The sequence below is a fragment of the Callorhinus ursinus genome, unplaced genomic scaffold (assembly GCF_003265705.2).
Source record: "Callorhinus ursinus isolate GAN/ISIS: 27379988/994484 unplaced genomic scaffold, GSC_fseal_2.0 scaffold9, whole genome shotgun sequence".
Classification (NCBI taxonomy): Eukaryota; Metazoa; Chordata; class Mammalia; order Carnivora; family Otariidae; genus Callorhinus; species Callorhinus ursinus.
Genome location: NW_027397071.1, coordinates 35,508,122 through 35,535,903, shown reverse-complemented (window position 1 = coordinate 35,535,903; position 27,782 = coordinate 35,508,122). Strand labels below are relative to the sequence as shown.

Here is a 27,782-nt window from a genome sequence, read left to right as displayed (position 1 = left end):
AGTAGGCCCCTTACCCACACCTTGAACAAACTAATTCATTTTGTCTGCTTCCTGAGCCTCACTTTTGGTCTTGGGTGAACTCTGACTCCTCGTCATGGTTCCTCAAAGTGGAAGGTGGATGCCAAGGAGCAAACCGAAAATGCCTATTTGTTTTATTTGCTCTTCTTCTAAACTATACATCATTTTTAAAAATCGCTCTGTGAACTTCACCTCCAACATGAAACATTTAAATTAACTGGCCAAATCAGGGATCAATTTCATTGCTCAGGCCTCTTTTTCTCTATGCACTAGGCAATATCACAACCCTTCCATCAATATATTTCATAAATATTTTGCTCTTGAAAAAAATGATCTAAACTATTTAGTCTTTGCAAAGTGACTTCACTATCCAGCTCTCAAATCTGAAATAATATATGCTGACCAGAATCACTATCTTCCATCATTGGAGATTCATTTGCCTTCTAATCTTCTTACATCAATTTGCTATAGTGTTTCTTAAGATATTCCTCAAAATAAAAATTTATACAACAATTAAAAAATAAAATTAGGCAAACGGGAAACAGGAAGTTAATTTGTTTAAACTGTTTTTTTTTGCTTCCTAATTTTTAGTCTTACCAGATATTTTCTTTCACTCTCCATAATTAAAGTTATTTTCTTATTTCTACCCACTTTTTTTTTGTATTTGAAAGTACTTGATGGCAGGATTTCATTCCACTTATTTCAGTGAAATTTTCCACTCTCATGTCCTATACTTTCTACTAGCATTAAGTCTGCTGTTGTGAAGATACTGACCAAATTTTATCACTGACCCAAAACCTGGTAGGTTAAAATTTAAGTAGTGATGATGTGGTGTTAATGGAGCTTGTGAATATTTATTATTGAAAGATCCAAGGTGGCTTGGCCACATGGAACATATTGTTCCTCTGCTCCTCTGCACCATATGGAGGGTTCACATTTGCATTTTAACCTAATCAAATATCAAATATTAATACAATCAGGAGGGGTCTAAATATTTTGAAAGCACTATGACTTTTTAAATTATAAATATGAATAATGGACTTGGCTAAGTTACAAAACTTAAATATAATCATAGCTTTGGGCCTTTTCTGGTTTCTATAAAAACCCTTCCCTTGTGCCTGTCCTGAATATAATTAAAATATGTTTCTTATCACAAATGTGCATAAAATAATGAAAAACAGCCCTAGACTACTAGATTTTATTAACATCATTGTCCCTTTATATTGAAAAGTAGAATAACTGAATTTGATTGAAAATGTTCTTATTAAGTAATATTTTTGAATAAAATATCTAGCAGTTTATAAACAAATAAGACATGGACAGCTATTCTTGATTTGTATCCAATGTATTAATGTGGTTGATATAGATGAGATCTTATTGCTTATCATTTAAAATGTTGATATCAGCTTATATAGGAACATTTATTTCTGACACTGTAAAGGATTTATATTGCATGCAAAGTACCTTACATTCAATCATACTGTTACAGTTTTTGACAGAAAATATATTAAAGAAATTGAACAGTGTATTCTTTTAAGGAGTCCTGAAGTTCTATTGTTGTAAGCTATTCCTTGAAGACTGATATTGATCACCACTTGACAAGGTTTAAAGTTCATCTTTTACTCACCAAGGAGACTTCGAGGAAGCAATGATACATAATACAAAGATCAGGGCCATGATGCATACAGTAAAGAAATAAAGTAAAAGTGTCAGCATATTCTAATGTAGGATATAGAAAATATGTTAGGTTTTTAAATTTCATAGTTTTGCTTTAAGTAAACAAGGTGAACCTATCAAGGAAGAATAGCTCAGAGTATCTAGCTGATATCATTTGAATGGGATATGATGCACTGATTAGATCTTAGGGAATATTTTCATTATGTTTGACATAACAAAATAAGCTTATTCAGAAAACCAAAAACTCACTCTGAATATAATAGTAAAACTCTACTATATACACACTTATTTAACTCTGAATTGGAAACTCTTTCAGGTGACAATTAACTTTCTACCTGATAAATAAGGTTAGAATAATACAATTAAATATAAGGCATTTAATTCCCATTTTGGCCAATGCAGTAAGAAAGCTTTTGGTTCCTGGGATTAACAACAACAAGTGTCAAATAATGCTAATTGAACAAAAAGCAACAAACATTGAAACAGATTTACATGAGTTTAGTAAATATGAGCATGGATTCTGGACTAGATAAACTAGATGACTAAATTCACTTGTCAACATGGGCACCTGGGTGGCTCAGTCGGTTAAACATCTGCCTTGGGGCTCAGGTCATGATCCCAGAGTCCTGGGATCGAGCCCCACATCAGGCTCTCTGCTTAGTGGGAAGTCTGCTTTTCCCTCTCCGTCTATCACCCAGCCACTACCACTACCCCCTGAGCTCATGCTCTCTCTCTAATAAACAAATAAAATCTTTAAAAACACAACAAAAAAACAAAGATAAATAAATTCACTTCTCAACTGAATGAGTATGAGCATTTTACTTAACTTCATAGGACTTCAGTCTCCCCATCCATAAAATGAACTTTATAGCTACTAAGTTGATAGGGCTGTGCTCAATATACAGAACACACTCAACAAGTATTCATTAGTATTTTTGGTCAAAGGAGTAAGAAAGAAATTACCGTTTTTGGTAGTGTGTTCATGGAATAACAATTACACTAGAACTCAATTTTTTATCTTCACATATATTTGGAATTTGAAGAAATCATAGCTCTTATTTTGCTGTGATCTGACAAATCTCATTGATTATAGTGGTAAGGTGCCTTTCTCAATTTTAAAAATACGTAAATAGTTAAATAATGTAATTGAATAAAAACCTAATTTTTCTATATTGGAGGAGGCAACTGACTTAAGCTGGTTATCAGTTCATGTCTCAAATATTATTAAAGGTATATGATGTACACGTGAAATCAAATTACAAAAGAACTAGTTATTTTTTGTACAATTTTCTCCCCATGGGCAATTTTCAACTTCCCTGCTATTATGAAATGTTATCGATAATGACAGAATAACTGCTTGATAGCTTTATTGAACGTTACTTTTGAAATGCCAAGTAATTCCCAAGATGCTTCAGTAAGTCCCAGAATTGTGAAGATAGTAGCCACCTTATTTTGTCAAGATTACCATACATATGGATTGCATGAGGATTTGGAAAACAGGCTCAAAATAAATTTGACACTAAACAAATTCCCGTTTAAGAAATTTAACAGCCGATCCAATTAATTCTTATTTTTTATAAGGATTTCTTACAACGGCTTCCAAATTTAAAATTCTCCAAAACAAAATTTGTTTCAAAACTTCTACCCTTATCCTCTTTTGCTGTTATTAAAGCCAGGCTCTATATGGCTCATTTGAAAGAGTTCAAAGAATGTTGAGAAAGAATGTATAATTTCATATAGAATAAATAACATCAATATTAATTTAATTCATGCATCTATACTAAAAGGATGTACAATAAAAATTGGCTTTATAAATATCTGTGACAAAAAAGGGTAAAGATTCTTATGGAAAAATTCTCACTGGAAGTCATATCATTGTGCATTTTCAAAATCAGAGATGAGGTATATTTTACATTTGATATGTGAGAGTAAGAAAAATCTTTCCAGAGTATGTCATGCTTTACATATTTTTTACTGCATTCTAGGAAATGTATGAATTTTAAGTAAGAAATTGTTTATAGATACAACTTGATTCATTCAAAATTGTAATTTAAAAGTTTACAGTCAGATACAAAATTTATTTTTATTATTGCATTATAATGCCATGAATTTTCTTCCTCCAAATTGGTTTGATTCCGAAATTGCTTTTTATGTACTTGAGTTTGATATTATTCAAAATTAATTTTAAGAAGGACATGAAGAGGACTGAATCAAAATAAAATGTTTCTGTACAATGAAGGAAACAGTCAACAAAACCAAAGACAACCTACAGAATGAGAGAAGATATTTGTAGATGACATATCTGATAAAGAGTTACTGTGGAAAAATATATGAAGAACTCATATAACCCAACACCTAAAAACCAAATAATCCAAATTAAAAATGGGCAGAAGACATGAACAGACCTTTCTTCAAAGGAGACATACAGATGGCCAGCAGACACATGCAAAGATGTGCAACATCACTCATCATCAGAGCAATGCAAATTAAGACTGCAGAGCTATCACCTCACACATGTAAGAGTGGCTAAAATCAAAAACACAAGAAACAAGTGTTGGCCAGGATGTGGAGAAAAAGAAACCTTCTTGCACTGTTTGTGGGAATGCAAACTGGTGCAGCCACTCTGGAACACAGTATGGAGGTTCCTCAAAACATTAGAAATAGAACTAACCTACAATCCAGGCATCTCACTACAGGGTTTTTATCCCCCAAAATACAAAAATCCTAAATAAAAGGGGTACATGCATCACTATGTTTATTGCGGCATTATGTACAACAGCCAAACTACAGAAGCAGCCCAAGTGTCCGTTGAAAGATGAATGGATAAAGAAGATGTGGTATATATGTACAATGGAACATTATTCAGCCATAAAAAGAATGAAACCTTGCCATTTGCAACAACATGGATAGAGCTAGAGAGTATAATCCTAAGCGAAATAGGTCAGTCAGAGAAAGACAAATACTATATGATCTCACTCATATGTGGAATTTAAGAAACAAAACAAATGAGAAAGAAAGAAAAAGAGAGAGGCAAACCAAGAAACAGACTGTTAACTATAGAGAACAAACTGATGATTACCAGAAGGGAAGTGGGTGGAGTATGAGTGAAACAGGTGATGGGGATTAAAAAGTACATTTATCATGAAAAAAAATACACGAAGAAAATAGCAGTGTGTTGCTTCTTTTGCTCTTTTAGCAGATTAGTAGTGTTTATAATGAACTTGAGTGGATATAAATGGATCATTAGGTGTTGGCAAAATATTATAGTCTGATGAAAATAGATTGGGACTCGGAGTAAAGGTGAATGAAGCTACTTTACTCGTAAAACCTTGAACAACTCACATAACTGAAAGGTACACATTTCTTACTTGGAGAATATGGGTAGTTTCTCTGACTTGACTATTTCACAGTGTTGTTAGGAATTGAAGTAGACCAAATACGTGTTTGAATGAGTTGTTTGAAATTACAGATAAGTGACTATATTAAAATGTATTTGGCTGTGACCAACCACAGTCTGCAGAGTGGCACGAAATACAAATTTTGATTGTTGTGACCATGATCATTGGCATCATGAATCTCACTTGTTGAATTTAGGGTTGACCTAATGTGGTTACCACTTCCGAAAATCTGTTATTTGCCCTCTCTACCACTTATGGAACATTCAGCCTGAATCTATTTCAGTTCATGTTAAAATGTGTCCTCAATTCCTTTCAGATGCAAGGCCTCTGAATCTTATCTAGAAGAAAACCTAAGGGCAGTTCAGTACTGTTGCATTCTTGGTAAGTTGCAGGCATATCGAATTTCAAATTTTAGGCATGTATAAGAAAAAAGGGTGTCAGAGGGAGATTCACAGTACTACTCAATTTATCAAAGAGAACAGAGTATGATCATAGCATTTTGATACTTCATTTACTAAACAAGCTGTTTCTTATTGATATATTTGGGAAGTCACTTCAGCTATGATCTCTGAATTTTAAGGCATAAATATAAGTTCAAAATGTGCAATGTGCTATACAATAAAGTTAGAATTACAATGGACTTAGCCCAGAACATCTGCTCTCCCTGCCAATATCCCTATAGGCATACCCTTTGGTCTTTTTGTTTTTAGATGGCAACAGACCATGGATGATAATGACATTTCTGAAATAAACAAAACCACTCTCTTTGGAAATTTGACTCCACTCATTCCTTTAAATAATTCATTTAAATCAATTAAGTTGAATACATTTATCAAGGGTATATTATGAGTTTAGTAGTTCTCTTCTTCAATATATCCAAGGAATTCTTACATCTGCATTCTAAAAATGATGCCTTGATCACATCTTACCAATTTAGAATTCTGAAAGTTTAAACATGGCTAACTTCAAACATTTGGCAAGAGATAATATTTTGTATTTTATAATTTGCATGGTTGTGAAAAATGCCCAACAAAACCCAAACTGACCAGGTTATGACCTCTTTTTTATGTTAATTAAATATAGTTTGTGGTTATAATTTCAATATTTTAAAAACATGTCAGTAAAAAGAAAAAATTAAGCTATCAAGATCAAGATTCATTAATTACCAAATGAGCAATATTCCTATGGCATTCATTTAGGCAAAGCAAGCTGCTTTATACTTTTTCATATGGATGTTTTGGCTGTGTGTAGGCATAGCCTACACCTTTAGTATGCTTTGATCACAGTTTACCATAACATGTCTCAGAATAACAATAATATGTTATATGTTGAATAATATTGAGCCTAGCCCCACGGAGACTTAATTGTAGCTTGAGAGAAAGGAAGGAATTTCTCTAGCACCTGAGGCAAATTAGAACCATAGGCAAATTTAATTTATTCATTAAGTGTACAAGCAAAATACAGTAAAAAACAGATTCATTTACTTGGATAATTGAGGCCTTAAGCTCAAGTATTTCACTAACTATTCAGATAATTTAGGCAAGTATTTTTTTCCTATTCTATCCTTGAATTATCTTGATAATTGCTTCTTTTTCCCTTGATTTCATAAGGAGAGTAGAAAAATCCTTCACATTTTGCTCAAAAAGTTTTTTCCTTTTAAGTGAGAGATTTAATAAATGCTATTTAGAAGCATGATGTTGTAAGAGATTTGTATATCTTATGCACATATGTGTACATGTGTTTTACATATATAGTATTACATATATTTATACACAAGTATATGTGAAAACTTACACATATACATATATGTTTTTGCCATTGGAGCTTATTTTATCTCTATTGGATTTGACAATCCCACTGGTGTCCCTATCCAGGATATTATTAGAAAGTCCTATAACCAGCACTACATGTATTACACTTTACTCTTTATATACCCATTTGGTTGGTGGGGGGAGCTGTTATTTACACAAGCAAATTGTTGAGAAGATGAGGACACCGCTGAAGCAACAGAGAATTAAATATTAGGAGACTATCTAGTCTCCTAGCAAGCCTCCCAGGGAAGCTATTGGTGGACTTAACTGTGTTAACGAACCTGAAATGGTTGTGTGAGTGTGTTAGGCACTCCACTTCTCATTTTTCCAGCCATGTGAAGCTATTCCCATTTTTTTCTCTAAAGGATCCTGCTTTCTCATGGCCTCCATGAGCCTGTATATGGCATCTCCTCTTCCTGGAAGCCTCAGTCTCCCTTCCCTTTCCCCTTGGATTGCTCATCTATACTTACTTAGTGTTTAAAGCTTTTACATCTTTTCACATTTTTGCCATCCCTATGAGAGCTCTCCTTACACGTTCTTGTTGCTGTCACCCACACTAAAGTTTTAGCCCCACAGTGTTCTCTCTTTCCTTCTGTCACCATTTTTTGGAGCTTTGTACCCTTGTAAAGACTCAATGGACATCATAGATCCTTATTTTTCTGTCCTCCTCACTTACACTGATACTCCTTATCTTCATTCTCTACTACCCATTCCAAAGATGGCGATCTGGACTGGCACTGTGTGATAGAACCTTGACAGACTTGTTATAGCTCTGCAGCGTCCAATACCATAATCATTAGCTACATGTGGTTATCGGGCACTTGAGCCATGACTAGTTGAACTGAAGAACTGTATTTATAACTTCGTTTACTTTTAATTAATTAGCACTCAAATTAAAACAGCCACAGTGGCTAATGGCTATTATACTGGCAAGTGCTGCAATGGGGAACTTGCGTTCACCGTCCAATGCACAAGATGCAAAATCACAAGGTAAAGCATTCTACTCTTAGCCCATCATAGCCAGGTCCCGTAATAATACTTAAACATTGTTCACACTCACCAGATGCGCTGGCTCTTTACCCTCATCTGATGCATACTTAATCCCTCTTTCCCCACCTTGCTTTTTATCATACATGACTAGAATGACTCTCTTGGCCCATTTTCTTTCTGTCATACTCCACTGGCAAAATGACGATTGTTAACACAATTTATTGCAAATTTCACATGAGAAGAGGGCTGATTACATGGGCTGGGAAAGAGAAAACACAGATCTGTTGACCGGTCTCACTTTATATTTAGCATCATATGTTCCTTTGCACTGTTGAATAGACAAACAAACCTGACAATGCCTTTCATGCTCCCACTCTTCAAAATGACCAGTTTACACCCTATATTTCCTCAAATATCAACATTTTCTCTTCCACTCTCAATGGCACAATGATATTGCCTAATAGTTCAAGAGTCATCAGAAAATTGGGGCGCCTGAGTTGTTCAGTCGGTTAAACATCTGCCTTCAGCTCAAGTCACGATCCCAGACTCCTGGGATCGAGCCCTGCATCAGGCTCCCCCGCTCAGTGGAGAGCCTGCTTCTCCCTCTCTCTCTGCCTGCCCCTCTGCCTCTTTGTGCTCTCTCTCTCTCTGTCAAATAAATAAATAAAATCTTAAAAAAAAGACAGAAAATATCACTTCATTATCTTACTACAAAATTTTATTTCCTACCTACATCTTGTTAAATATCCCTCCTCTTCTTCAAACCCACCAAATGAATTCCAAATTTAGAGATTTTGCTCTCATTGTTCTCTCTTTTCTACAAAGTGTCCTGTGTTGGCTCTTTCCTGTTGTCCTAGGTTTACGTTCAAAGAGCATCTCCTTGGTGAAGCCCGCCTTGACCAGATTACATATCATGTTCTCACTGACCTTTTCCTCTTTCTTGCCGTGTTCGAGCCCTCTCCTCCAAAACATATTACTACATTGTTCACTTCCAACTATCCTGCCATTCCTCTTGACCAGTTATCATTTCTGCCCTGGACTTTTGAAATAACCAAATAACTAGTCCCTCCGGTTTATAATTGTCCTCCTCCAATCTATTCTCCACATTATTTTTGAATGATCTTTTAAAAATGGACACCTGATTATTTATATTACTCTACTTCTTTAAATATTTCTTATGATTCCTTGAGTAGAAACCTATATTTGACAGTTAACATGAGCTGAAACTTACATACCTCTTCAGAATTGACTCAAGTCATCACTCCCCTGAACCATTATGTATTTTTTAATTCCAGCCTTGGAATTAATTTCCAAATTAAATTCCCTTGTGTTGCCATATTTTCCATATGCTTGTTTATCTACTTGGAGGCCATCTCTATTCCTGATCTTTTACATGGTCACTTCTTATTCATCTTTCAGATCTCAAGATCACATGTCACTTCAAGAAGAAGTGATCCTGATCCTGATCCCAACTTACCTGTGTCCTCACACACCTATATGCCTTTTTTTTTTATTGAAGTAAAATTGCCATATAACATATTAGTTTCAGGTATATAACATAATGATTCAATATTTGTATGCACTAAGGGATGTTCACCACAACAGACCTAGTTGCCATCTGTGACCATACAAAGTTACAAAAACTTTTTTCTTATGATGAGAGCTTTTAAGATTTACTATCTTAGCAACTTTCAAATATACAATATAATATTATTGACATTTTTTCAATGTGGTGTATCACGTTGATTGGTTTGTGGTTGTTGAAGCATCCTTGTATCCCTGAAATAAATCCTATTTGATCATGGTGTATGATCTTTTTTAAAAAAAATTCAGTTTGCTAAAATTTGTTGAGGATTTTTGCATCTATGTTTACCAGGGATATCACCCTGTAATTTTCTTTTTCTGAGACATTCTTGTGGTTTTGGTATCAGAGTAGTGCTGGCCTTGTAAAATGAGTTTGGAAATGATCCCTGATGTTCATTTTTTTGAAAATGTTTGAAAAGGATGGGTATGGAATCTGTGAATGTTTGGTAGACTTCACCCAGTGAAGCAATCTGGTCCTAGACTTATTTTTTTTTTTTTAAAGATTTTATTTATTTATTTGAGAGAGAGAGAGAGAATGAGAGAGAGCACGAGAGGGAAGAGGGTCAGAGGGAGAAGCAGACTCCCCGCTGAGCAGGGAGCCCGATGTGGGACTCGATCCCGGGACCCCAGGATCATGACCTGAGCCGAAGGCGGTCGCTTAACCAACTGAGCCACCCAGGCGCCCTGGTCCTAGACTTATTTGTTGAGAGGTTTTTGATTACTGATTCAATGTCCTTAACTGTAAATTGGTCTATTCAAATTTTCTGTTAACTTCATGATTCAATCTTGGAAGACTGTATGTTTCTAGGAAATTACCCATTTCTTCTATGTTGTCCAATTTGTTGGCCTACAGCAGTTCACAGTAGTCTTTTTTGATTCTTTGTATTTCTTTGGTATCAGTTGTAACTTTTGTTTCATTTCTGATTTTATTTGAGCCTTCTTTCTTTTTTTCTTATTGAGTCTAGCTAGTAGTTTGTCAATTTTGTTTGTCTTTTCAAAGGACCAGCTCTTTCATTGAATTTTTATATTGTCTTTTTAGTCTTTACTTCATTTATCTCTCCTCTGATCTTCATTATTTCCTTCCTTCTATTAACTTTGGACTTCATTTGTTCTTTTATTTCTGGTTCCTTTAGGTGCAAATTAGGTGGTTTTTCTGAGCTTTTTCTTGTTTCCTGAGATAGACCTGTATTGCTATGAACTTCCCTCTCAAAACTGCTTTTGCTGCATTCCATAGATTTTGGTATGTTTGTTGTATTTCCATTTTCATTTGTCTCAAGATTTTGGGTTGCTTTTTTTTTTAATTTTTCCTTTGATTTCGTTGTTAACCCATTGGTTGTTCAGTGGCAGGTTGTTTAATCTCCACATATTTGTGAATTTTTTTTGTCTTCTTCCTGTAGTTGGTTCTAGTTCTATAACCTTGTGGTCACAAAAGGTGCTTGATAGGATTTCAATCTTCCTAAATTTATTGAGACTTGTTTTATGACATAAAATATGATTTATCCTGAAGATTTTCTCATGTGCACTTGAGAAGAATCTGTATTCTGCTGCTTTTGAATGCAACGTTCTATATATATTTATTAAGTCTATCTGGTCTAAGGTGTCATGTAGGGCTGACGTTTCTTATAGATTTTTCTGCCTGGATGATCTATTCATTGATGTAAGTGGGGTTCCTAGATACTCATAACTACATGACTTTATAACTAGTAGACTATTTGGAATGATTATGGTAAACTAAATGTGACAGATTACAATGATAAATTTTTCTGTGCACTAGATTTTTATTTATTTTTTATTAAATATATCCTTATAATTCTAAGAAAATATGCAACCTTTTATTATACCCTCAAAATTACTACATGTGTTAGGCAATCTAACCATCATTATTTTCAATTCATAGGCAAGAAAATACAATTCAAAATGCTAAGCACTGAGCGATAGAAATGGTACTTAAAACTATGTGTTCTGACACTAACCTCATGGTATTTCTTAGGCTAGGACAGCCATGTCTGTTAGTGCAATAATAGTTGATATCTAAGATTTTTTTTTTTTACCAGACCTCAAAGTAACAGATAAAAGTAGCATGTTTGAAATTTATGGTATTATATTGTTTATAGATTTTTTCTGTTTTAGTTAAATGGCCCGATTTTCACTTATTTTGACCCTATATTGTTATGTTCTGATGGTTGTTCACACCTTTTTAGTAGAGAAGGAGGAAATACTTTTTTTTAGGATTCTGGCTTCAAGCTGTTGCAAGAACAAATTAATTCTACGCTTACAAAGTGTAGTAGGATGATAAACATTTTTTAAAAGTAAAAACATACATTTTATATTCAATGAGGTATTGTTTTCTTAGAAAATTATGAGGAACAAGGATTTTAAAACAATTTTGCTGCATATAACTCATGAATAAATTCTCTCTTCATTGTAGAAGACACCATCTTTGCCCCATTATTAGATGAAATAAACCCAAGGACAAAGGAAATCAAGAGGTAATCTTTTTGGCAATCTTGTCATGCAGTTTCTGCAAAACATTCCCTGCAGTGCAGGATTGTTCAAAGCTTCACATGCTGATTCTTGCTTGCTGTGAGAAAAAACTAGCTGCCTCTTGCTAAGAAAGATTTTCTGAAAAGGAAAAGGAACTGAGTGACTTGCTGTATCTGTTTGGCCCAAGGTCTTGACAAGCCACAGTCCATGTCTCAGTGATCAGCTGTATTCATTTTGCATCATGTGCCCCGATTGGTTGAAAGTACTTAGACTTGAGAAAGAAACATCTTATTTAATGTTGCCCTCTTATTTCCAAAGAGCATCCTTTCCTACATCAACTTCTTACATTGCACATTCTTTTCCCCTCTATCTCTATGTTTCCTTAATCCTATTGGTCTTGCTATCAAAAAAAAAAAAAAAAGAAAAGAAAACGTACAGCATTATAAATAATATAAATACATAACTCGCATGATATTTAGAAAACAAATACTGAAGATTGTGCTGAAAGTTTCATCCTACAAGATTTCCAAACTCACTGAGATTGTATCAAAAATCAAAACTTCACATGTTTTTTGAGGAAATACCTGGGATTTGAGAGTGACTCTTTTCCACTGTTGCTCCCTTTAAAAACTATAGGTGTAGACTGACATAGAAAGTTCTTTAGAAGATATTGCCAGAACGAAGACAGAAATTTTGCTGTGTATGAAATTGTGTCTAGTGTATTATAGTAGGTTATCTCTTGGTCAATTGTCATGCGTCCATACACTTGAAATTGTATTAATGTATTAATTACCTGATTAGGCATAGCGATGTAAATAGTCCAAAGCAGATATGCATAAAAAGGTCATAGTTGTTATGATTGCTTGAGTATATGGCTGTGATTTTAATAGCATGTTATCTAGCCAAAAACATTTCACAAAAATATGGTTGAAAATGATTAATTTTTTTTAAAGATTTTATTTACTTATTTGACAGAGAGAGACACAGCGAGAGAGGGAACACAAGCAGGGGGAGGGGGAGAGGGAGAGGCAGGCTTCCCGCCGAGCAGGGAGCCCGATGTGGGACTCGATCCCAGGACCCTGGGATCATGACCTGAGCTGAAGGCAGATGCTTAATGAGTGAGCCACCCAGGCGCCCAATGATTAAAATTATTTTAAGCTATTATTTGCAAAGGATTTCTACCCTCATCGTATTATTAAGATTTATAAAATTTAGAGTTCTAAAGATCACCTCTTTCTTTGTTTTTCAGATAACGAGACAGACCTCAGAGTGGCCAGACTTTCCCAAAAACTGTTAGTGTGAATGGAACATTAACTTATTCCTGGCTAGCAGCCTCTATTGGATGGCATGCTATATCATATTTTATTTGGTTTCCATATTTAGTATGTGAAAATCTCAAAATATTATAAAATCAAGTATAAGGCATGAAAGATAATGCAATAAAGAAAAAGAAAACAGCCCTTAAACAACTTTTTTTTTTTTTTTTTTTTTGGGGGGTTAAAATTATTATCACAAAGATAGGTACTATGCACTATTTTTTTTCCATGGAGTAAAGTGTTACTTGGCTAGTAAGCAATTATCATCTTGACCTTTTCATTTCTTCAAGTTGAGGCTCAAAACATTTATCAATATTATAAATTAATACAAATGTGAAGAGAATTATAGTGAATATACGGTAGATGTAGCTCTATTTAACAACGTTTTAAGAATAGCAGGTGCTTAATAAATTTTGTGGAATTTCAAATATACTCTAGCTTCTAGAAACTTTCCTCTAATATTAACATTTTACATAACCATGGTGCATTACTCAAAACAAAGAAATTAATGGTGAATTACTATTAACTGCAAGGTTTAAGAATTTTTCCATGAACATCATTTTTCTGTTCTAGAATCAAGTCCAGGGTATCATATTGCATTTAGTAATCACATCTCCTTAATCTCCTCTGGTCTGGAACAGATCCTCTGTCTTTATTTTTAGTGACCTTGTCAGTTTTGAAGGGCAGTAGTCCAGTGTGATGTAGAGTGTCCTTCAATTTTGATTTTTCTGATGGGTTTCTTATACCCAAACTGAGGTTAAGAGTTTTGAGGAAGAATGCCACAGAGGTGAAATGGCCTTCTCATTACAACATTTTGCAGGTTATATGATATCAACAACATATCCCTGGTGATGTTAACTTTGATGAAGTTAACGACTGCCAAGTATCTCTACTGTAATGTAGTTTTTCTCTTTTCATACTTAATTATTTGGAAGTGAGTTATCCTCTTAGCCCACCTTCAAGTAGAAGAGAATCAAGCTCTACCTTCTGGAGAGAAGAATGTCTACATAGATTATTTGGAACTCTTCTATAAGGATCATTTGTCCCCATTTTATTTTGTATATTGAGATGCTAGCAATTGCATTATTATATACAATTTAAATGTCTTTTCATAATTCCAATTCTCTAGTTTTAAACCTAGCTGATTCACCCACAATTCTTTCTTTTAGAACCTGAAGTGCACGTTTGAGAGTAAAAGGAAGAGTTTATATTGTTTTTAGAATTTGTTTTTCTATGTGGTCTATTAGCATCCACTTGCCAGAACAACCTATTTATTTCTTCCGTAGGAAATCATGTAGGAGGAAGTTCGATGTCCCTTGGAGCTAGAAAATTATCAATTTTAAGCTTAATAAACTGGATAAAGCATATCAGTAGATTTTATTAAAGATATACATACACTAAGATATGACAGCCAAAAATAATAATCTTAAGCATTTTGAGATGTAACCAAACACAACTGTTTCTTTTTGCATGCAGACAGATGGAATAAAACGAATTGAAATTACAACTACATTCCACAATCATGGAACATATTTTCTAAAAGCTTCAGCTTCAAGGGATTTGAGTTTATGCTTTGGGAAGGACTAAATAGCCTGTTCATTGTGACCTCAATGGGCAACAAGGGATATATAGAAACAATAGATCTAGCACACATATTGGTCTATGGCCATTAAGTGCCTTATAAGTGAGTAAAAAAACTTTAAAATCAATACAGATTTTTTTATGGGAAGCCAATGAAGAGATTTTCAAATAAAGGGTAATATGTTCAAACAGATGAATTCCTGTAAGGATGTGGCTGGCTGCATTCAACAGATAATATGTTTTGGAAAGACCATGGCTCTGCTAACTCATACATAGAAAGTCTGAGTGATCTCAACTTTACGAAATATATTGCTAATATCACATAGAATACAATATATCAGAAAAGTATCTCATGATGAGATAATGGATTGGAAAATATTTTGCAAGTGGTAAAATCCTCACAAATGTTAGTAATAATTATTAGAGTTCTTACATAATAATTCTCAATTTATTGCTTAGAAAAGGTGTCAGTTTAATGACAATTTGGACTTAACGACACTGACAGCACTGAACTATGATTTCATCTGTGAGTGCAATATTTAGTTTTGAGATATTTCACATTTTTTCTCCCACTTCATTAAGTTTTGTGTGGATGAGGCTAACATTTTCCAACAATAAAATCATTCTTGCCTCAACTGATTTTTACCCGCACCATGTAGAGTTAGGCAAGGATATAGCAGTTCACCTGGTGACCTGCGTTTGCGTTTTCAATCACAAGTGACATACGGGTAGCAAAGCCGGGAGTTCTTGCCCTGAAAGCTCCTCCTAACTCCCTGATATGCGCAAGACTGAAACCTGAAATGGAAAAGCAAATGTGACCCAAAACTGACATGAGGAGATCGACTCCAACTTGTATCATTTCCATGTACAAAATTGTTGAACCGTCTACTGTCTGCCATCCTCACCATCACTCTGATTTAGATGCTGTAGATCCCCCTGGTTCCCCGTGTCCACCCACTCCCACTTGAGTCCTTTCCTCTGAGCATGGCTTCTACACTCCCTTCTCTGGTCCTCTGTCAGATTCTTTCTAAAATCTAATCCGGTCACACCATCACCCCTCATTTTAAAACCTTCTAATAGTTTCCTATATCTCTCATGATAAAATCAAAATTGATTAGCATAGCCCATGAAGTCCTTTAGGATTTGGGTTTTGCTCACCTCTCCATGCCCGCCGTGGTCAGCCTGTATGCACTTGTCATAATGAGTTACTCCCACCTTTTGGTTTCCAGACTCCATTCCCCTAATCCTCTGCCTTACTGTCTTTTGTTCATGTTGTTCCTTCAATCAGCAACATTCTTACCCAGTCTTTTGTGGAGGTTCTTCTATGTCTTTTGAGCGCCTTTTATGTGTCCTAGAGACACTCTGTGCATATCTCAGTATTGCACCTTTTGTAGTCTTTTTATATCTGTCCTTTTGTCTCTCCTCTCTGCCAGATGGAAAACTCCTTGGTCAGTGACTTTACATTGTTAATCATCATATTCCCAGTATGTGAGCAATGACCAGTATGTAGTAGATATTTACTGAATATTTGCTAAATACACATGGAAGCTATGTGAATATATTCCCAATTAAATGATATATTTCTGTTATATAAAAATACATTTGAAAAAGAACATTCCCAACTATTTTATGGTGTATAAATTACTTCAATTTAATAACATATTAAGTTTTATAGAATAAAATTCTTTAAAAACTATAGACTAGATTACATAAAAATTTATATCAACACCTCCTTCTCAATTTCTTTATAAAATTTCACAACTTTGTTTTTTCAAAATAATCCTTCAGATCTATAATTTCATGATCTTTTCTATTAAAAACATTCCAATTTGCAGTTTCTTACATATAGATCATTCAAAGTGCATAAAACTAAAAGTAGCATGTCGACTTGAAGCACAGCACACTTTTTAAAATCAACTCATAGACAACATGAAAGCCATTCATATTAAAAAAGCAAATTCAGTAGTGGTATTGGTTTGAGATGAGATGAGACACAAATCACAGCTGGTCTGAACATTGCTCCTAGGCAGTGAAGCAGAAGGGATCCTGTAGAAGGGAAACTGTCATTGAACAATCATTGTGGTAGTGTTGAGAAAACTTCATTTTGTGCAAACTGAGATTACATTAACTGAGGACATTTGGAATGCAGGAACTAAATCAGCGTGTTTTTAACCAAATCCTTACTTTGAGGAGCACTTCCAGGGTCAGAGAGGCTCTTCCCACCTGGGAATCATTGCAGTGGTTCATGTCCCACCAAATAGTCCTGGACAGTAACTTCAAGTGGAAACTCTCTGGCTGTCAATAACACTGCATTTGGATAATGATAGTGTAACAACTAGTAACATCAGTGTAGTATGAAGAGTATGACAGGCACTTTACAAGTATTATCTTACTTAACTAGTAATACTTTCAAAGAGATGTTGGATGTCATCATCTTTTATATAAATATACAAATACAGAGACAAAATCACATGTTCAAGGTAAGACAGCTAAAAAAGTGACAGGGCAAGAATTCAAAATTGTGTCTTTTGGTTCCATTGCCCAAGATCTTACCCAAAGAAAATAACACATTCTAAGCATCCAGGGCGGGGTTGGGGGGGTGGAGAATGTCACGGATTATCTTTATTTTGAAATAATGCTATGCTTGTTATTAATTTGGTTTTGTGAATAGTGATTTCTTTCAAAACAAAGCAACCTATTCCACTTCCAAATAGGGACATAGGTTTGGGGAATTTCATTTTCAAGTTAAGTAATGTTTTGTTCTGATGAGACCTCTGGAGGTGGTTTTGACATGGAAAAATGATGGGAAGATAAAGTGATTAAAGCTGTCAAGTGGTGTTCAAATTGTAAGAATGTAGTCATTTTGTTACTTTTTTTGTAAAAGTTTTATATACCTATAGAGTACTTCTGTTTCGAAGTGTGTGTGTGGGTGTGTGGGTGTTTATGGTGTGAGGGTTTTAAGGCTTTGTGATTGACAAAAATTACTGCAGGCATATGAATAATCCAAATTAGAATTTACCACCCAAAGGAAACAACAGCATGTATAGCTAAAGTAAATGGAGATTCTCGCAACTATTCTCTGTTGACAACCCTAGGGTTCTGCAGTGGATTCGTATTTTCTAATTGCATCATCTTGGTTTCTGTGAAAAATAATACGCATCATCTAGGGCTCTCGTTAGCCTTTGAGGCCATATAAGCATATTTCTCTTATTTTTAGCAATTTTCTTTTTTTTGAATTATATAAGGTCTACTAACTTCAAAAGTTATTTTCACAGACTATTCAAGGAAAGTAGGAAGCTGCCACAGTATCAAGCTAGGTTTTTCTGTATAGCACAAAGAATAAGTGTGAAAAAATATTTCTAGTCTTGTGAAAACCAAAACAAATTATTATAATACAATGTTTTTGATCTTGTGGAAAGAGCAAAACACATTTTTGAAGTTGAATGGTGTTGCTACATTTTAAGGGAGACAGAGCCTTCAGTGTATAAAATTATGTATCATTATGTTGTCAGGAGCCTGTATTTTACATAGTAGTTAAGCTGAATAAATAATCAGGTAAAAGGATAAGCTATGTGCAGGTGAAAAAACACTCAATAAATTGACCATCTGAAAATTCCCTACATTGAAGCATGAGGAAAAAAATAGAAAAACGTGAGAGCTGAGGAGACAGGATAGATAGGAAATCCAACATATGTATTATATATATATATATGTATATATATATATATATAAACACATCTCTCTCTTTATCATCTATAACATATATATATACACATATATATGTATATATATTTCAGAAGAAAAGAATACAAAGAATAGGGGAAAAAGCATGTTTGTGATGATGTATTAACTAAGAATTTTCTAGACCTAATAAAGGAATGATTTTATAGCCTTGGTAAAAACAGCAAACCTCAAGTCTGATAAATTATAAGGAGTTTACTCTGGGGAGCATTGTGCCAATACTTTAAAATACTCAGAGAAAAAGTTTTAAGAAATGAAGCAGATGAACATAGGGGGAATAAGAGAGAGAGAGAGAGAGAGAGAGGCAAACCATAAAACAGACTCTTAACTGTAGAGAACAAACTGAGGGCTGCTGGAGGAGAGATGGATGGGGTTGGGCTAACTGGGTGATGGCTATTACGGAGGACACTTGCTGTGATGGGCACTGGGTAGTATATGTAAGTTATGAATCACTAAATTCTATACCCGAAACTGATATTACACTGTATGTAAACTAACTGGAATTTACAGAAAAACTAGAAACAAAACAACAAGGATAGAGAAAAGAAATATTCCTTACAATAAGATTACAATTAAATAAATACTAGATGTATCAATAGCAAAAATAAAAAGCAAGAGATAATGAGTTAAAAAGGTGTTATGTGTAAGTGAAAAACAAGTTTAAAAATGCATTTTAATACACAAAAAAGATGAGTTTACCAAAGACAGATCATCACTTAAAATTTTATAGAATACAGTTTAGGAAGAATCAATCTGAACTCCAGGGAAGTGCAAAAAAATCAGACAGGATTGGTGTGAAAAAAATTAAGTATGCATGATATAAACAATAATTGACTTTATAAAAGTAAATGAATGAAAACACTTGTCTTATTCTTTTTTTTAAGATTTTACTTATTTATTTGCTGGGCAGGGGGGCACAAGCAGGGGAAGCGGCAGGCAGAGGGAGAAGCAAGCTCCCCATTGAGCAAGAAGCCCAATGTGGGACTGGATCCTAAGACCCTGGGATCGTGACCTGAGCCTAAGGCAGACACTTAACTGATTGAACCACCCAGGTGCCTGTTTGTCTTATTCTTGAAAGGGAAGGAAAAAAAAAAAGACATAAAGATCAAGGTATAGCATCATATCTCATATTACTGATTCGTTAATTATTTAATTTATTAAGAAAAGTCCAATTATAGTGACTGAGGATTTGCCAATTTTTGGGTATCTGTTTCCCATTGCCCTTTCTTCTGTTGAAAATAAATGTCAGTTCATTTTTTGGACATACTTTCATCTCAACCTCCTTTACACTCATTTATATGAGCTATAATTTTATTACCTCTTTGAAAATATTAATAATAAGATATTTACTTCTGTCATTTTCCTTCCCTAAAACAGACCAGACTATTTTAAACAAAATTGCATCTGAAAATCTTTGAGAAGCAACATTTTCTTCTTAAGTTTGGTGTAAGTTTGGTCTTTCCATTATTTCAAAAATAGGTCTAATTAAATAGGAAAATCTTTCTAAAAAAATTCAGTGTCGTCTGTGGTAGACAGCAAGACAACTGAAAAGACATGGTATATGGACTCACCCAGACCTGGATTCAAATCCCTCTGAAACCCTGTACATTTTCTTTCCCAGTGTATTTCTTATCAAGCTACTTGCCTTTTCTATATCCTATTTGTTTCATACCTTTTTGTAAGTTCCAGCCTCCATCCTTAATTTCTTCTTATCTTCTATTGTCAATGCCTTTAGATTTCTAATTTTTTGCCTAATTATTTCAACTATTTTATTGATCATTATTTTTTATTGATTATTAAACTGTTATCTCTCAGCTATAAATTCACCTTTATAAACCACCTTTGTGTTTTGGGGGCTGGGGTAGTGATGATATATTTATCATTTGTCATCTGGTTTCCTTTAGGTTTTGCAAATGGGGACACTGAGGCAGACCAGAGGCAGGGAAAGGAATGGAGGCTTTGTTCCCTTTTGTCTGCTTCTTGTTCTTTTCAGCATCACATCAGTGATGGCCCATACCCCTGCACTAGCCGGTAGATTCAGTTCCCTACTTCTTTTAGCACTCCCAGAATCAGCATTGTTCATAATAGTAAAAAATAGAAACAGCCCAGTGTATATCAACAGTAGAATAGGTAAATATTTCATGGTCAATCATAATAAATGAATTAAAATAATGTATACTAACTTGATTGAATATCAATGATATGATGTTGAAGAGGCAAGATAATGGGATATATACAGGATGGTTCTATGTATATAATGTTCAAGAACATAGGACATGCATAGGTGTTAGAAACTATAAAGAAAAGCAAGAACATGATTACCCCAAAATTTGGTGGTGCTCTATGGAGGAAGGAAAGAGATGTGATTGTGGAGAGAGAACTTCTGGGGTAGCTATGAGTAACTCTTACATTATTGTTCTCTAAATTTGTATATGTTATGTCTCAGACAATTTTTTTGTGCCTAAGCTATTTTTCATAATAAAACTAAAAATAGAATAAGTAAGTAAAACACAAAATTTCAAAGGGAGAATAAATAGGGCCCTGGTAAGATAAATGGTGTCATATAAACAGAGGAAGACTTTTTTCAAAACCATGTTGGTAGAGATAAAACCAAGTTTTGGAATTGTAAATATACTATTGAGATCTTACAAAAAAAAAAAAAAGTGAGGGAAGGCGGGAGGGAGGGAGGGAGTGAGGAAGGAAGGAAGGAAGGAAGGAAGGAAGGAAGGACGGACAAAAGTCTCAGAAGCTATAGCACTTTTATAATAGTTATACCAATGTAATAAAATGGGGCATACTATAGACACCTTTATTAGCAAGCTCCAGTGTTGTGAGTTTTAAAACAAGTGATATAACTGATCGTCTGTAGTTCAAATAAATGGTCAGACGTCCAGCAAATTGGGACATTTTGCTATAGTAATTTTTGTTTCTAAAATGTCTGAAGTCATATTCTAACTATTTTCAGATGCATATATACCTTAAACATAATGCAGCATTTTTCAGAACTATGTACTGCCATCAGGTGTGAGCAGAAGGTATGGGGGAATCTCAGATCAGGCAAATGAAAAGGAGAAGCAAAGAAAGAGAACAGAAATCCAAAATATAGAAGGGCAAGGCTATCAATAAAACAGAAAATCCATGCTGAATCAAAATGAGATTACAAGCACTGAACTCAATAAAAAGTGACCAAAAAGAAGCCTCCATATAAATGTGTTTTCATAACTTCTCCAATTCTCTGGGCTTATTTATGCTAATACCTAAGTCTCCGAATACCAAAGGGAAAATCTAATACAGAAAGTGGTCACTCCCCACCCCTTCTAAGACACAACTTTACTCTTGTGACCTGAATTACACCACTGCTAACTTACTCTATAAACTGCCATCTTTCTTTTGGTCCTTTAAACACTCCTACTCCTTCCAACAGCTATCTGATTATTTCTTTGGCCTTCCACAAGAAAACAACGGTGACAATACCACCTCCCTCTGACTGTATACCCCTCAACTACTGCTTTCTCTCTTCATCCTCATTGCCAATATTTGTGGTGCTATCTTAAGTACATTATTGGTTACTTTCACTTAAAATACTGTTTCGACTTTTTCAAAAACTTGTAGTTTGGTGTGTGTACCCACGAGAACTGTGCTTGCTGTCCCTCAGTTTACCAGTGATTGCTGGGTTGCTAATCCACAAGATGCTTTCAGTCCTTAGCTGTCTTGACTTCAGTACTCTTCTCTTGAAACGCTTTCTCCTTTTGGCTTCTAGAACAGAATTCTCTCGAGCCCCACCCGTACCCCCACCTCCTTGTAAAGTATCCATGGTGAATCATTTAGAACTCTAAAGGAATTATGATTTCATTTGCCTTTAGATAGCTTAAATGCTGCATGACAGTCCATACATGTATTCTGTTCTGTTGGAATTAGATTCCAAGTCTGACTCTCCCAGCTACTTCTGTTCCCTACTTGAGAGCAGAGAAGATATTTGCTACTCTCCAAGCCCTAGTAAGCATGGGAAAATTATGAAAATCTGTAGCAGTTTTTACTGGCTACTCTCCTGGTAGTTTTTTTTTTTTTTTTAACTGTTCTGCCACACTGTGCAGAAAAGACTAAAAGGCTGGATGAGGGCTAGGCTTGTCATTACATTAGAAAGAATTGCACACATTCCCTGTGATTTGAGATCCTTCCAAACCATTTTTGTTATTCTGTCATTTTGAGATCTTGCAACAAGACTCCATCTGGACATAAAGGGCAAGTCATAGGGGTCCTTCTGAATGCCCTCTCACTTAAGTTTCCTTCTTAATGACTATAATTTTCTTCTTCTTCTCCCAGTCCAGGTAATCTTTTCCACAGAATCTTGCAATGTTTTATATCATTCCAATATATAGTTCACGGATTCTGCTGTAGCAGCATTCCTTGAGACATTAGGTGCTAGGGAGATAAAGTTGTTTGGGAGAAGGGACACGGTGGGGTGGGAGGGACTGAGGGGTGGGTTGGGGGTTGGGGGGAAATTACTACGCTGAAAGCAGCAGTTTATACACTAATTTGAAAAATAGGATAGAAAGATTGTGTAGAATAACAATTTTGTATATTAACTTCTGGGGTTCATATATTATTTTAGATTAAATTTCAAACATACTAAAATATATAGTAATAATGTGACTCTTCTGCAGCTGTTCTTCAGTATCTCACCATGTAGGAGGGTCTATATCGAGATACCTTATGATCTTTTCATCTCTATAATTAATTATGTGCTTATTTTCTCCCATCACACATATTTTCATATTTTATTTTACCAGAAAAATGGGTTTATTTTATTCAAGAATAGCAAAGAATTACAATTTGGGACAAGCAAGCTACAGCAAGACCCTAGGTAAGTCCAGAGAGAAAAGGAGAGAAACACTCGTTTTTAAGGAAGTTGAGAGGGCTATTATAAGCAAAAAGTCCACAGGAGTTCAAAATATTCTGGCTTCTCATTGGCTGAGTTTTGACTGTTTGTCATTGGCCAGGCTGTTGCCAGGGGAGGAGGAAAGCCTTTGTTCCTCCTGTGGCAGTAGTAAAGTAGTAGCTAAACTAGCATTGACTTACAAGGTGCTTCTCTTTTTGTTGGGTCTACAGTTGTCAAAGAGTTGGGGGTGTGAGAACTTCCCCTTCTGGCCTCCTCACTCCGTTGTTGTTTTTTTTTTTAAGATTTTTTAATTTATTTATTTGAGAGAGAGAATGAGAGATAGAGAGCAGGAGAGGGAAGAGAGTCAGAGGGAGAAGCAGACTCCCTGCTGAGCCGGGAGCCTGATGTGGGACTCGATCCTGAGACTCCAGGATCATGACCTGAGCCGAGGGCAGTCGCTTAACCAACTGAGCCACCCAGGCCCCCTCCTCACTCCGTTTTAAACAAGTTTTCTCCTAATAATTGTCACAATAACATTGAATTATTTATAACAGGCATCAGAGAACAGCTTGACACTTTTTTTTTTTTTTAATCTGCTGATAGGTGTTTGGACTCTGATTCTCAGACTCGTGTTCTTGTCAACTTTTAAAGGAAAACGTCAATGAAATAATTATTTTTAACTTTTAAATAGTGACATTTTGCCAATTACCAAAAATAAATAAATATTTTAAGTAACTCATAAGGGGGCACCTGGGTAGGGTTAAGTAGTAGCCAACTCTTGGATTCAGCTCAGGTCATGATCTCAGAGTCCTGGGGTTGAAGCCCCGGGGTGGGCTCCATGCTCAGTGGGGTGTCTACTTGAGAAAGAATCCTCTCTCTCCTCTCCCTCTGCCCCTTCCCCCATGCACACACACTCTCTCTCTCTCAAATCAATAAATAAATCTTTAAAAATAAAACAACTCCTAACAAACTTAGTACAAATAAAAGTGTATTATTAAAATGTTAAGAATTTGAAATTCCGTCAGACCTAGTGAGGTGGTGGTTGTCAATATAGCTAGGAAATTATAAAACATGGTGAAATAGTGAAGGGTATTATTAGTTATATTTTAGAACCATGTCCAAGGCTTCACCTACAGGTCAAGTTAAATATATCTCATGTATAACTGTGAAATTCCAATGTTGGGACATCCTTTACCAGGTAATTTTGATTTTTCAAGCTTCCCATATTATCATATACTTTTTAGGATAACCTCCCCCTATTTGTCATTTGGTTGTGGGTCCTATAATATTCATCCAATTCTTTTACCCAAAGATATTAAGATTTCTTACATATAATCAAATCATTTAGTAGCTTTTAAGTGTTCAAAATGTCATGCTAAACATTTATTTTGTTTAATTTTCCTAAATAAAAACCTCTGATCATGGGTGTTTGAACTGGCTGCAACAAACTTTTCTGCTTTTTCAGGTACAGGGTTGCATAAGAAAACAAGAGGTAATTTATTTTCTTAAAATTTTTTAAAGATTTATTTATTTGAGGGGAGGGAAAGGTAGAGGGAGAGGGAGAGAGAGAGAAAAAAACCCAAGCAGACTCTGCTCTGAACCTGGAGCCCTACCAGGGCTCGATCCCATGACCTTGAGATCTCAACCCGAGCCAAAACCAAGAACCCGCCATTTAACTGACTCTGCCACCCAGGCACCCCAAAAACAAGAAGTAACTTAATGCATTAATGAAATAATAATCCTTACAGGTAAGGGAAATCCAGATAAGATGTTTTAGATGGGACAGTGGTGGCCTATTTTCAGTAATGTAAAATAACAAGCATTTTTCTCCTGGTCATTGCTCAACACCTCCTGTCACTGTCTCCTTTTCTTTTCCCATGTTTTGACACTAATGTAGGTTTAATTTAAGTTAAGGAATGGCCAAAAAAGATGCAAAATGTGAATCACATGAGGAATAGTGAAGACAAACTGCTTGTTTTATAAATTTATGTAAAATTTGTTTTATTGGTTTATCATTGTGAATTATGGATGTTATTGTAATATGTCCATAATCTTGCTCTGGAGAAGAGAAAATTACTGCCTGTAGAAAAGAAAGAAGAAAGAAAAGAAAAGAAAAGAAAAGAAGAAAAGAAAAAAAGAAAAGAAAAGAAAAGAAAAGAAAAAAAGTTGTTTATGTGATGAAAATTAAAAGTGGAAAACAAACATATATCAAAACAAACTCTTTACTCTGTTTGGGTGATACGAATGCCAGGAGGTGACTTGGCTCAATAAAATAATAAAATGGATAACAAATATCAGAGAATCTATAGTTTAGAGGACGAAAACTGTGCCAGACACACGGGCAGCCTGGAGATTGGCATGGGCATTTTGCACTTTTCCATGCTTGGGGGAAAGCACTGATTTCCTTCTGCCAAGTCTGCCTCAGTATTAGTACCATGGAGATTCTTCCCATGTTTATGGAGATTGTCCAGGTCTGGCTCATATGCTGAGAGGGATGTACTGGCACTTTTACAAATACAAAAGCCAGAAAGAAACCGGCTGGAAATGTTGAAATGTTGGTGTGAGAATTTAGCCTGCTTAGGAGAAAGGACTGGGAAATTATGCCAACTAGGACAACAAAATATTGTAATACAATGATGCAGTGATTTACAGATCATTTGAAAAAGACCTTTTAATAAAATTGTCTACCTTACTCTAGAGGGTATGGAAGCAAGTTCCTGCCTCCTTTGCTGAATGGACTATGAAGACATTGGACCGGGAATTCTCTTTCCCTTCCTCCCTTCCTCCCTCCCCCTCCTTCTCTCTTCCTCTCTTTCTTTCTCCCAGGCACTTGAGACCTAAGTTAAGGCTTAGATTAGCTACACCAAAAATTCACAGGATTTAACATCCCTCACTTGGAACTAGGTAAATCATGTCTAGTTAGTAAATATGTAGGTGGAAGTCACTTAACAAGGAATTGACACAAATGTGTAGCTTTACTAGAACGCCTATTTCTTTTGTACAGAGGGAAGGGAGGCCCACTGAGAAGAAATCTCCACCCTGGAACTCTTTTTTTTTTTTTCTTTCTGTATTATTTCTAGTTTTAGTAGCAGAGTTTCTGGTAACAAAGTATAAAATTAAAATGCTGTGCAGTGTAGTTTTTGTTTGTTTGTTTCTTAAGTATGTTTTCTTTTAATTTTTATTGTTATGTTAATCACCATATATTACATAATTTGTTTTGGTGTACTGTTCCATGATTCATTGTTTGTTCATAACACCCAGTGCTCCATGCAGAATGTGCCCTCTTTAATACCCATCACCAGGCTAACCCATCCCCCCACCCTCCTCCCCTCCAGAAACCTCAGTTTGTTTTGAGTCACATAGAGCTAAGTCCAATTTCTACCTTTGCCATTTACTAATTGTATGACCATGGGAAAGTTGTGGAACTCTCCAAGTCTAAAATGTCCCATTAGTATAATAAGAGTAATACAAACTTTGTATTTTTAAGGAGATAGAATGGGAGAATGTACGTTAAAGAACAGCAACAGAGTAATTGGCATATTGCATGCATTCTGAAAGGTTAGGTTATCTACCAGAGCATTCAAAATATATTTGTTAAACACTCGTGATTTGCTAGACAATGATTTGTGGGAATACAGTCTTTGTTCTCATGGAAAACAGAGGGCAATAAGCAACAAACCCATAAAGAAAGAAATACAGAATATGTCAGTTGGAGTGTATTTTATCATGGAAAATATATCATGCTAATGGGTAGCAGTTGTTGGGCTGAGGGAATGATTTTTATTTTTAGAAGCGTATTTAAGAAAGATTTCAAAGCAAAGGGGATATTTGACCATGTTTGTAAGATATTTGGGGGAGGGCACCTGGGTGGCTCATTTGGTTAAGTGACTGCCTTCGGCTCAGGTCATGATCCTGGAGTCCTGGAGTCCTGCATCGGGCTCCCTGTTCAGCAGGGAGTCTGCTTCGCCCTCTGACCCTCCTCTGTCTCATTCTCGCTCTCTCAAATAAAAAAATAAAATCTTAAAAAAAAAAGATATTTGGGGGAAAGAAAATTTTGTTGAAGGGAACAGAAAGTATAATTGTCCTGAGGCAGAAGCATTACATTGGTGTCATTTTTGTTTTTGGATTATTACATCGTCTTTATTGATTGACAGATTTAAGCAGCTGTATATATGCTCCTAAACACATGGCATTCTTTGGTCTGGAACAATCTTCCCGGTCACCATTTGGCCTAGTTAACTTCTATTATTTCTTTACTTCAATTCAAATCCTTTCTTCTACCTCCTTGGTTTCACAGGGTAGG

The 27,782-nt window shown here is 35.2% G+C and overlaps 1 long non-coding RNA gene across 1 annotated transcript; it reads right to left on the bottom strand.

Moving 5' to 3' along the window:
* Positions 1 to 16,747: 16,747 nt before the first annotated feature.
* On the bottom strand, positions 16,748 to 22,338 carry LOC112824161 (uncharacterized). Its single transcript, XR_012379270.1, has 3 exons — positions 22,261 to 22,338; positions 17,044 to 17,166; positions 16,748 to 16,905 (listed from the first exon to the last, which is right to left on the bottom strand). It is a non-coding gene; the product is annotated as an uncharacterized lncRNA (long non-coding RNA).
* Positions 22,339 to 27,782: the final 5,444 nt, after the last annotated feature.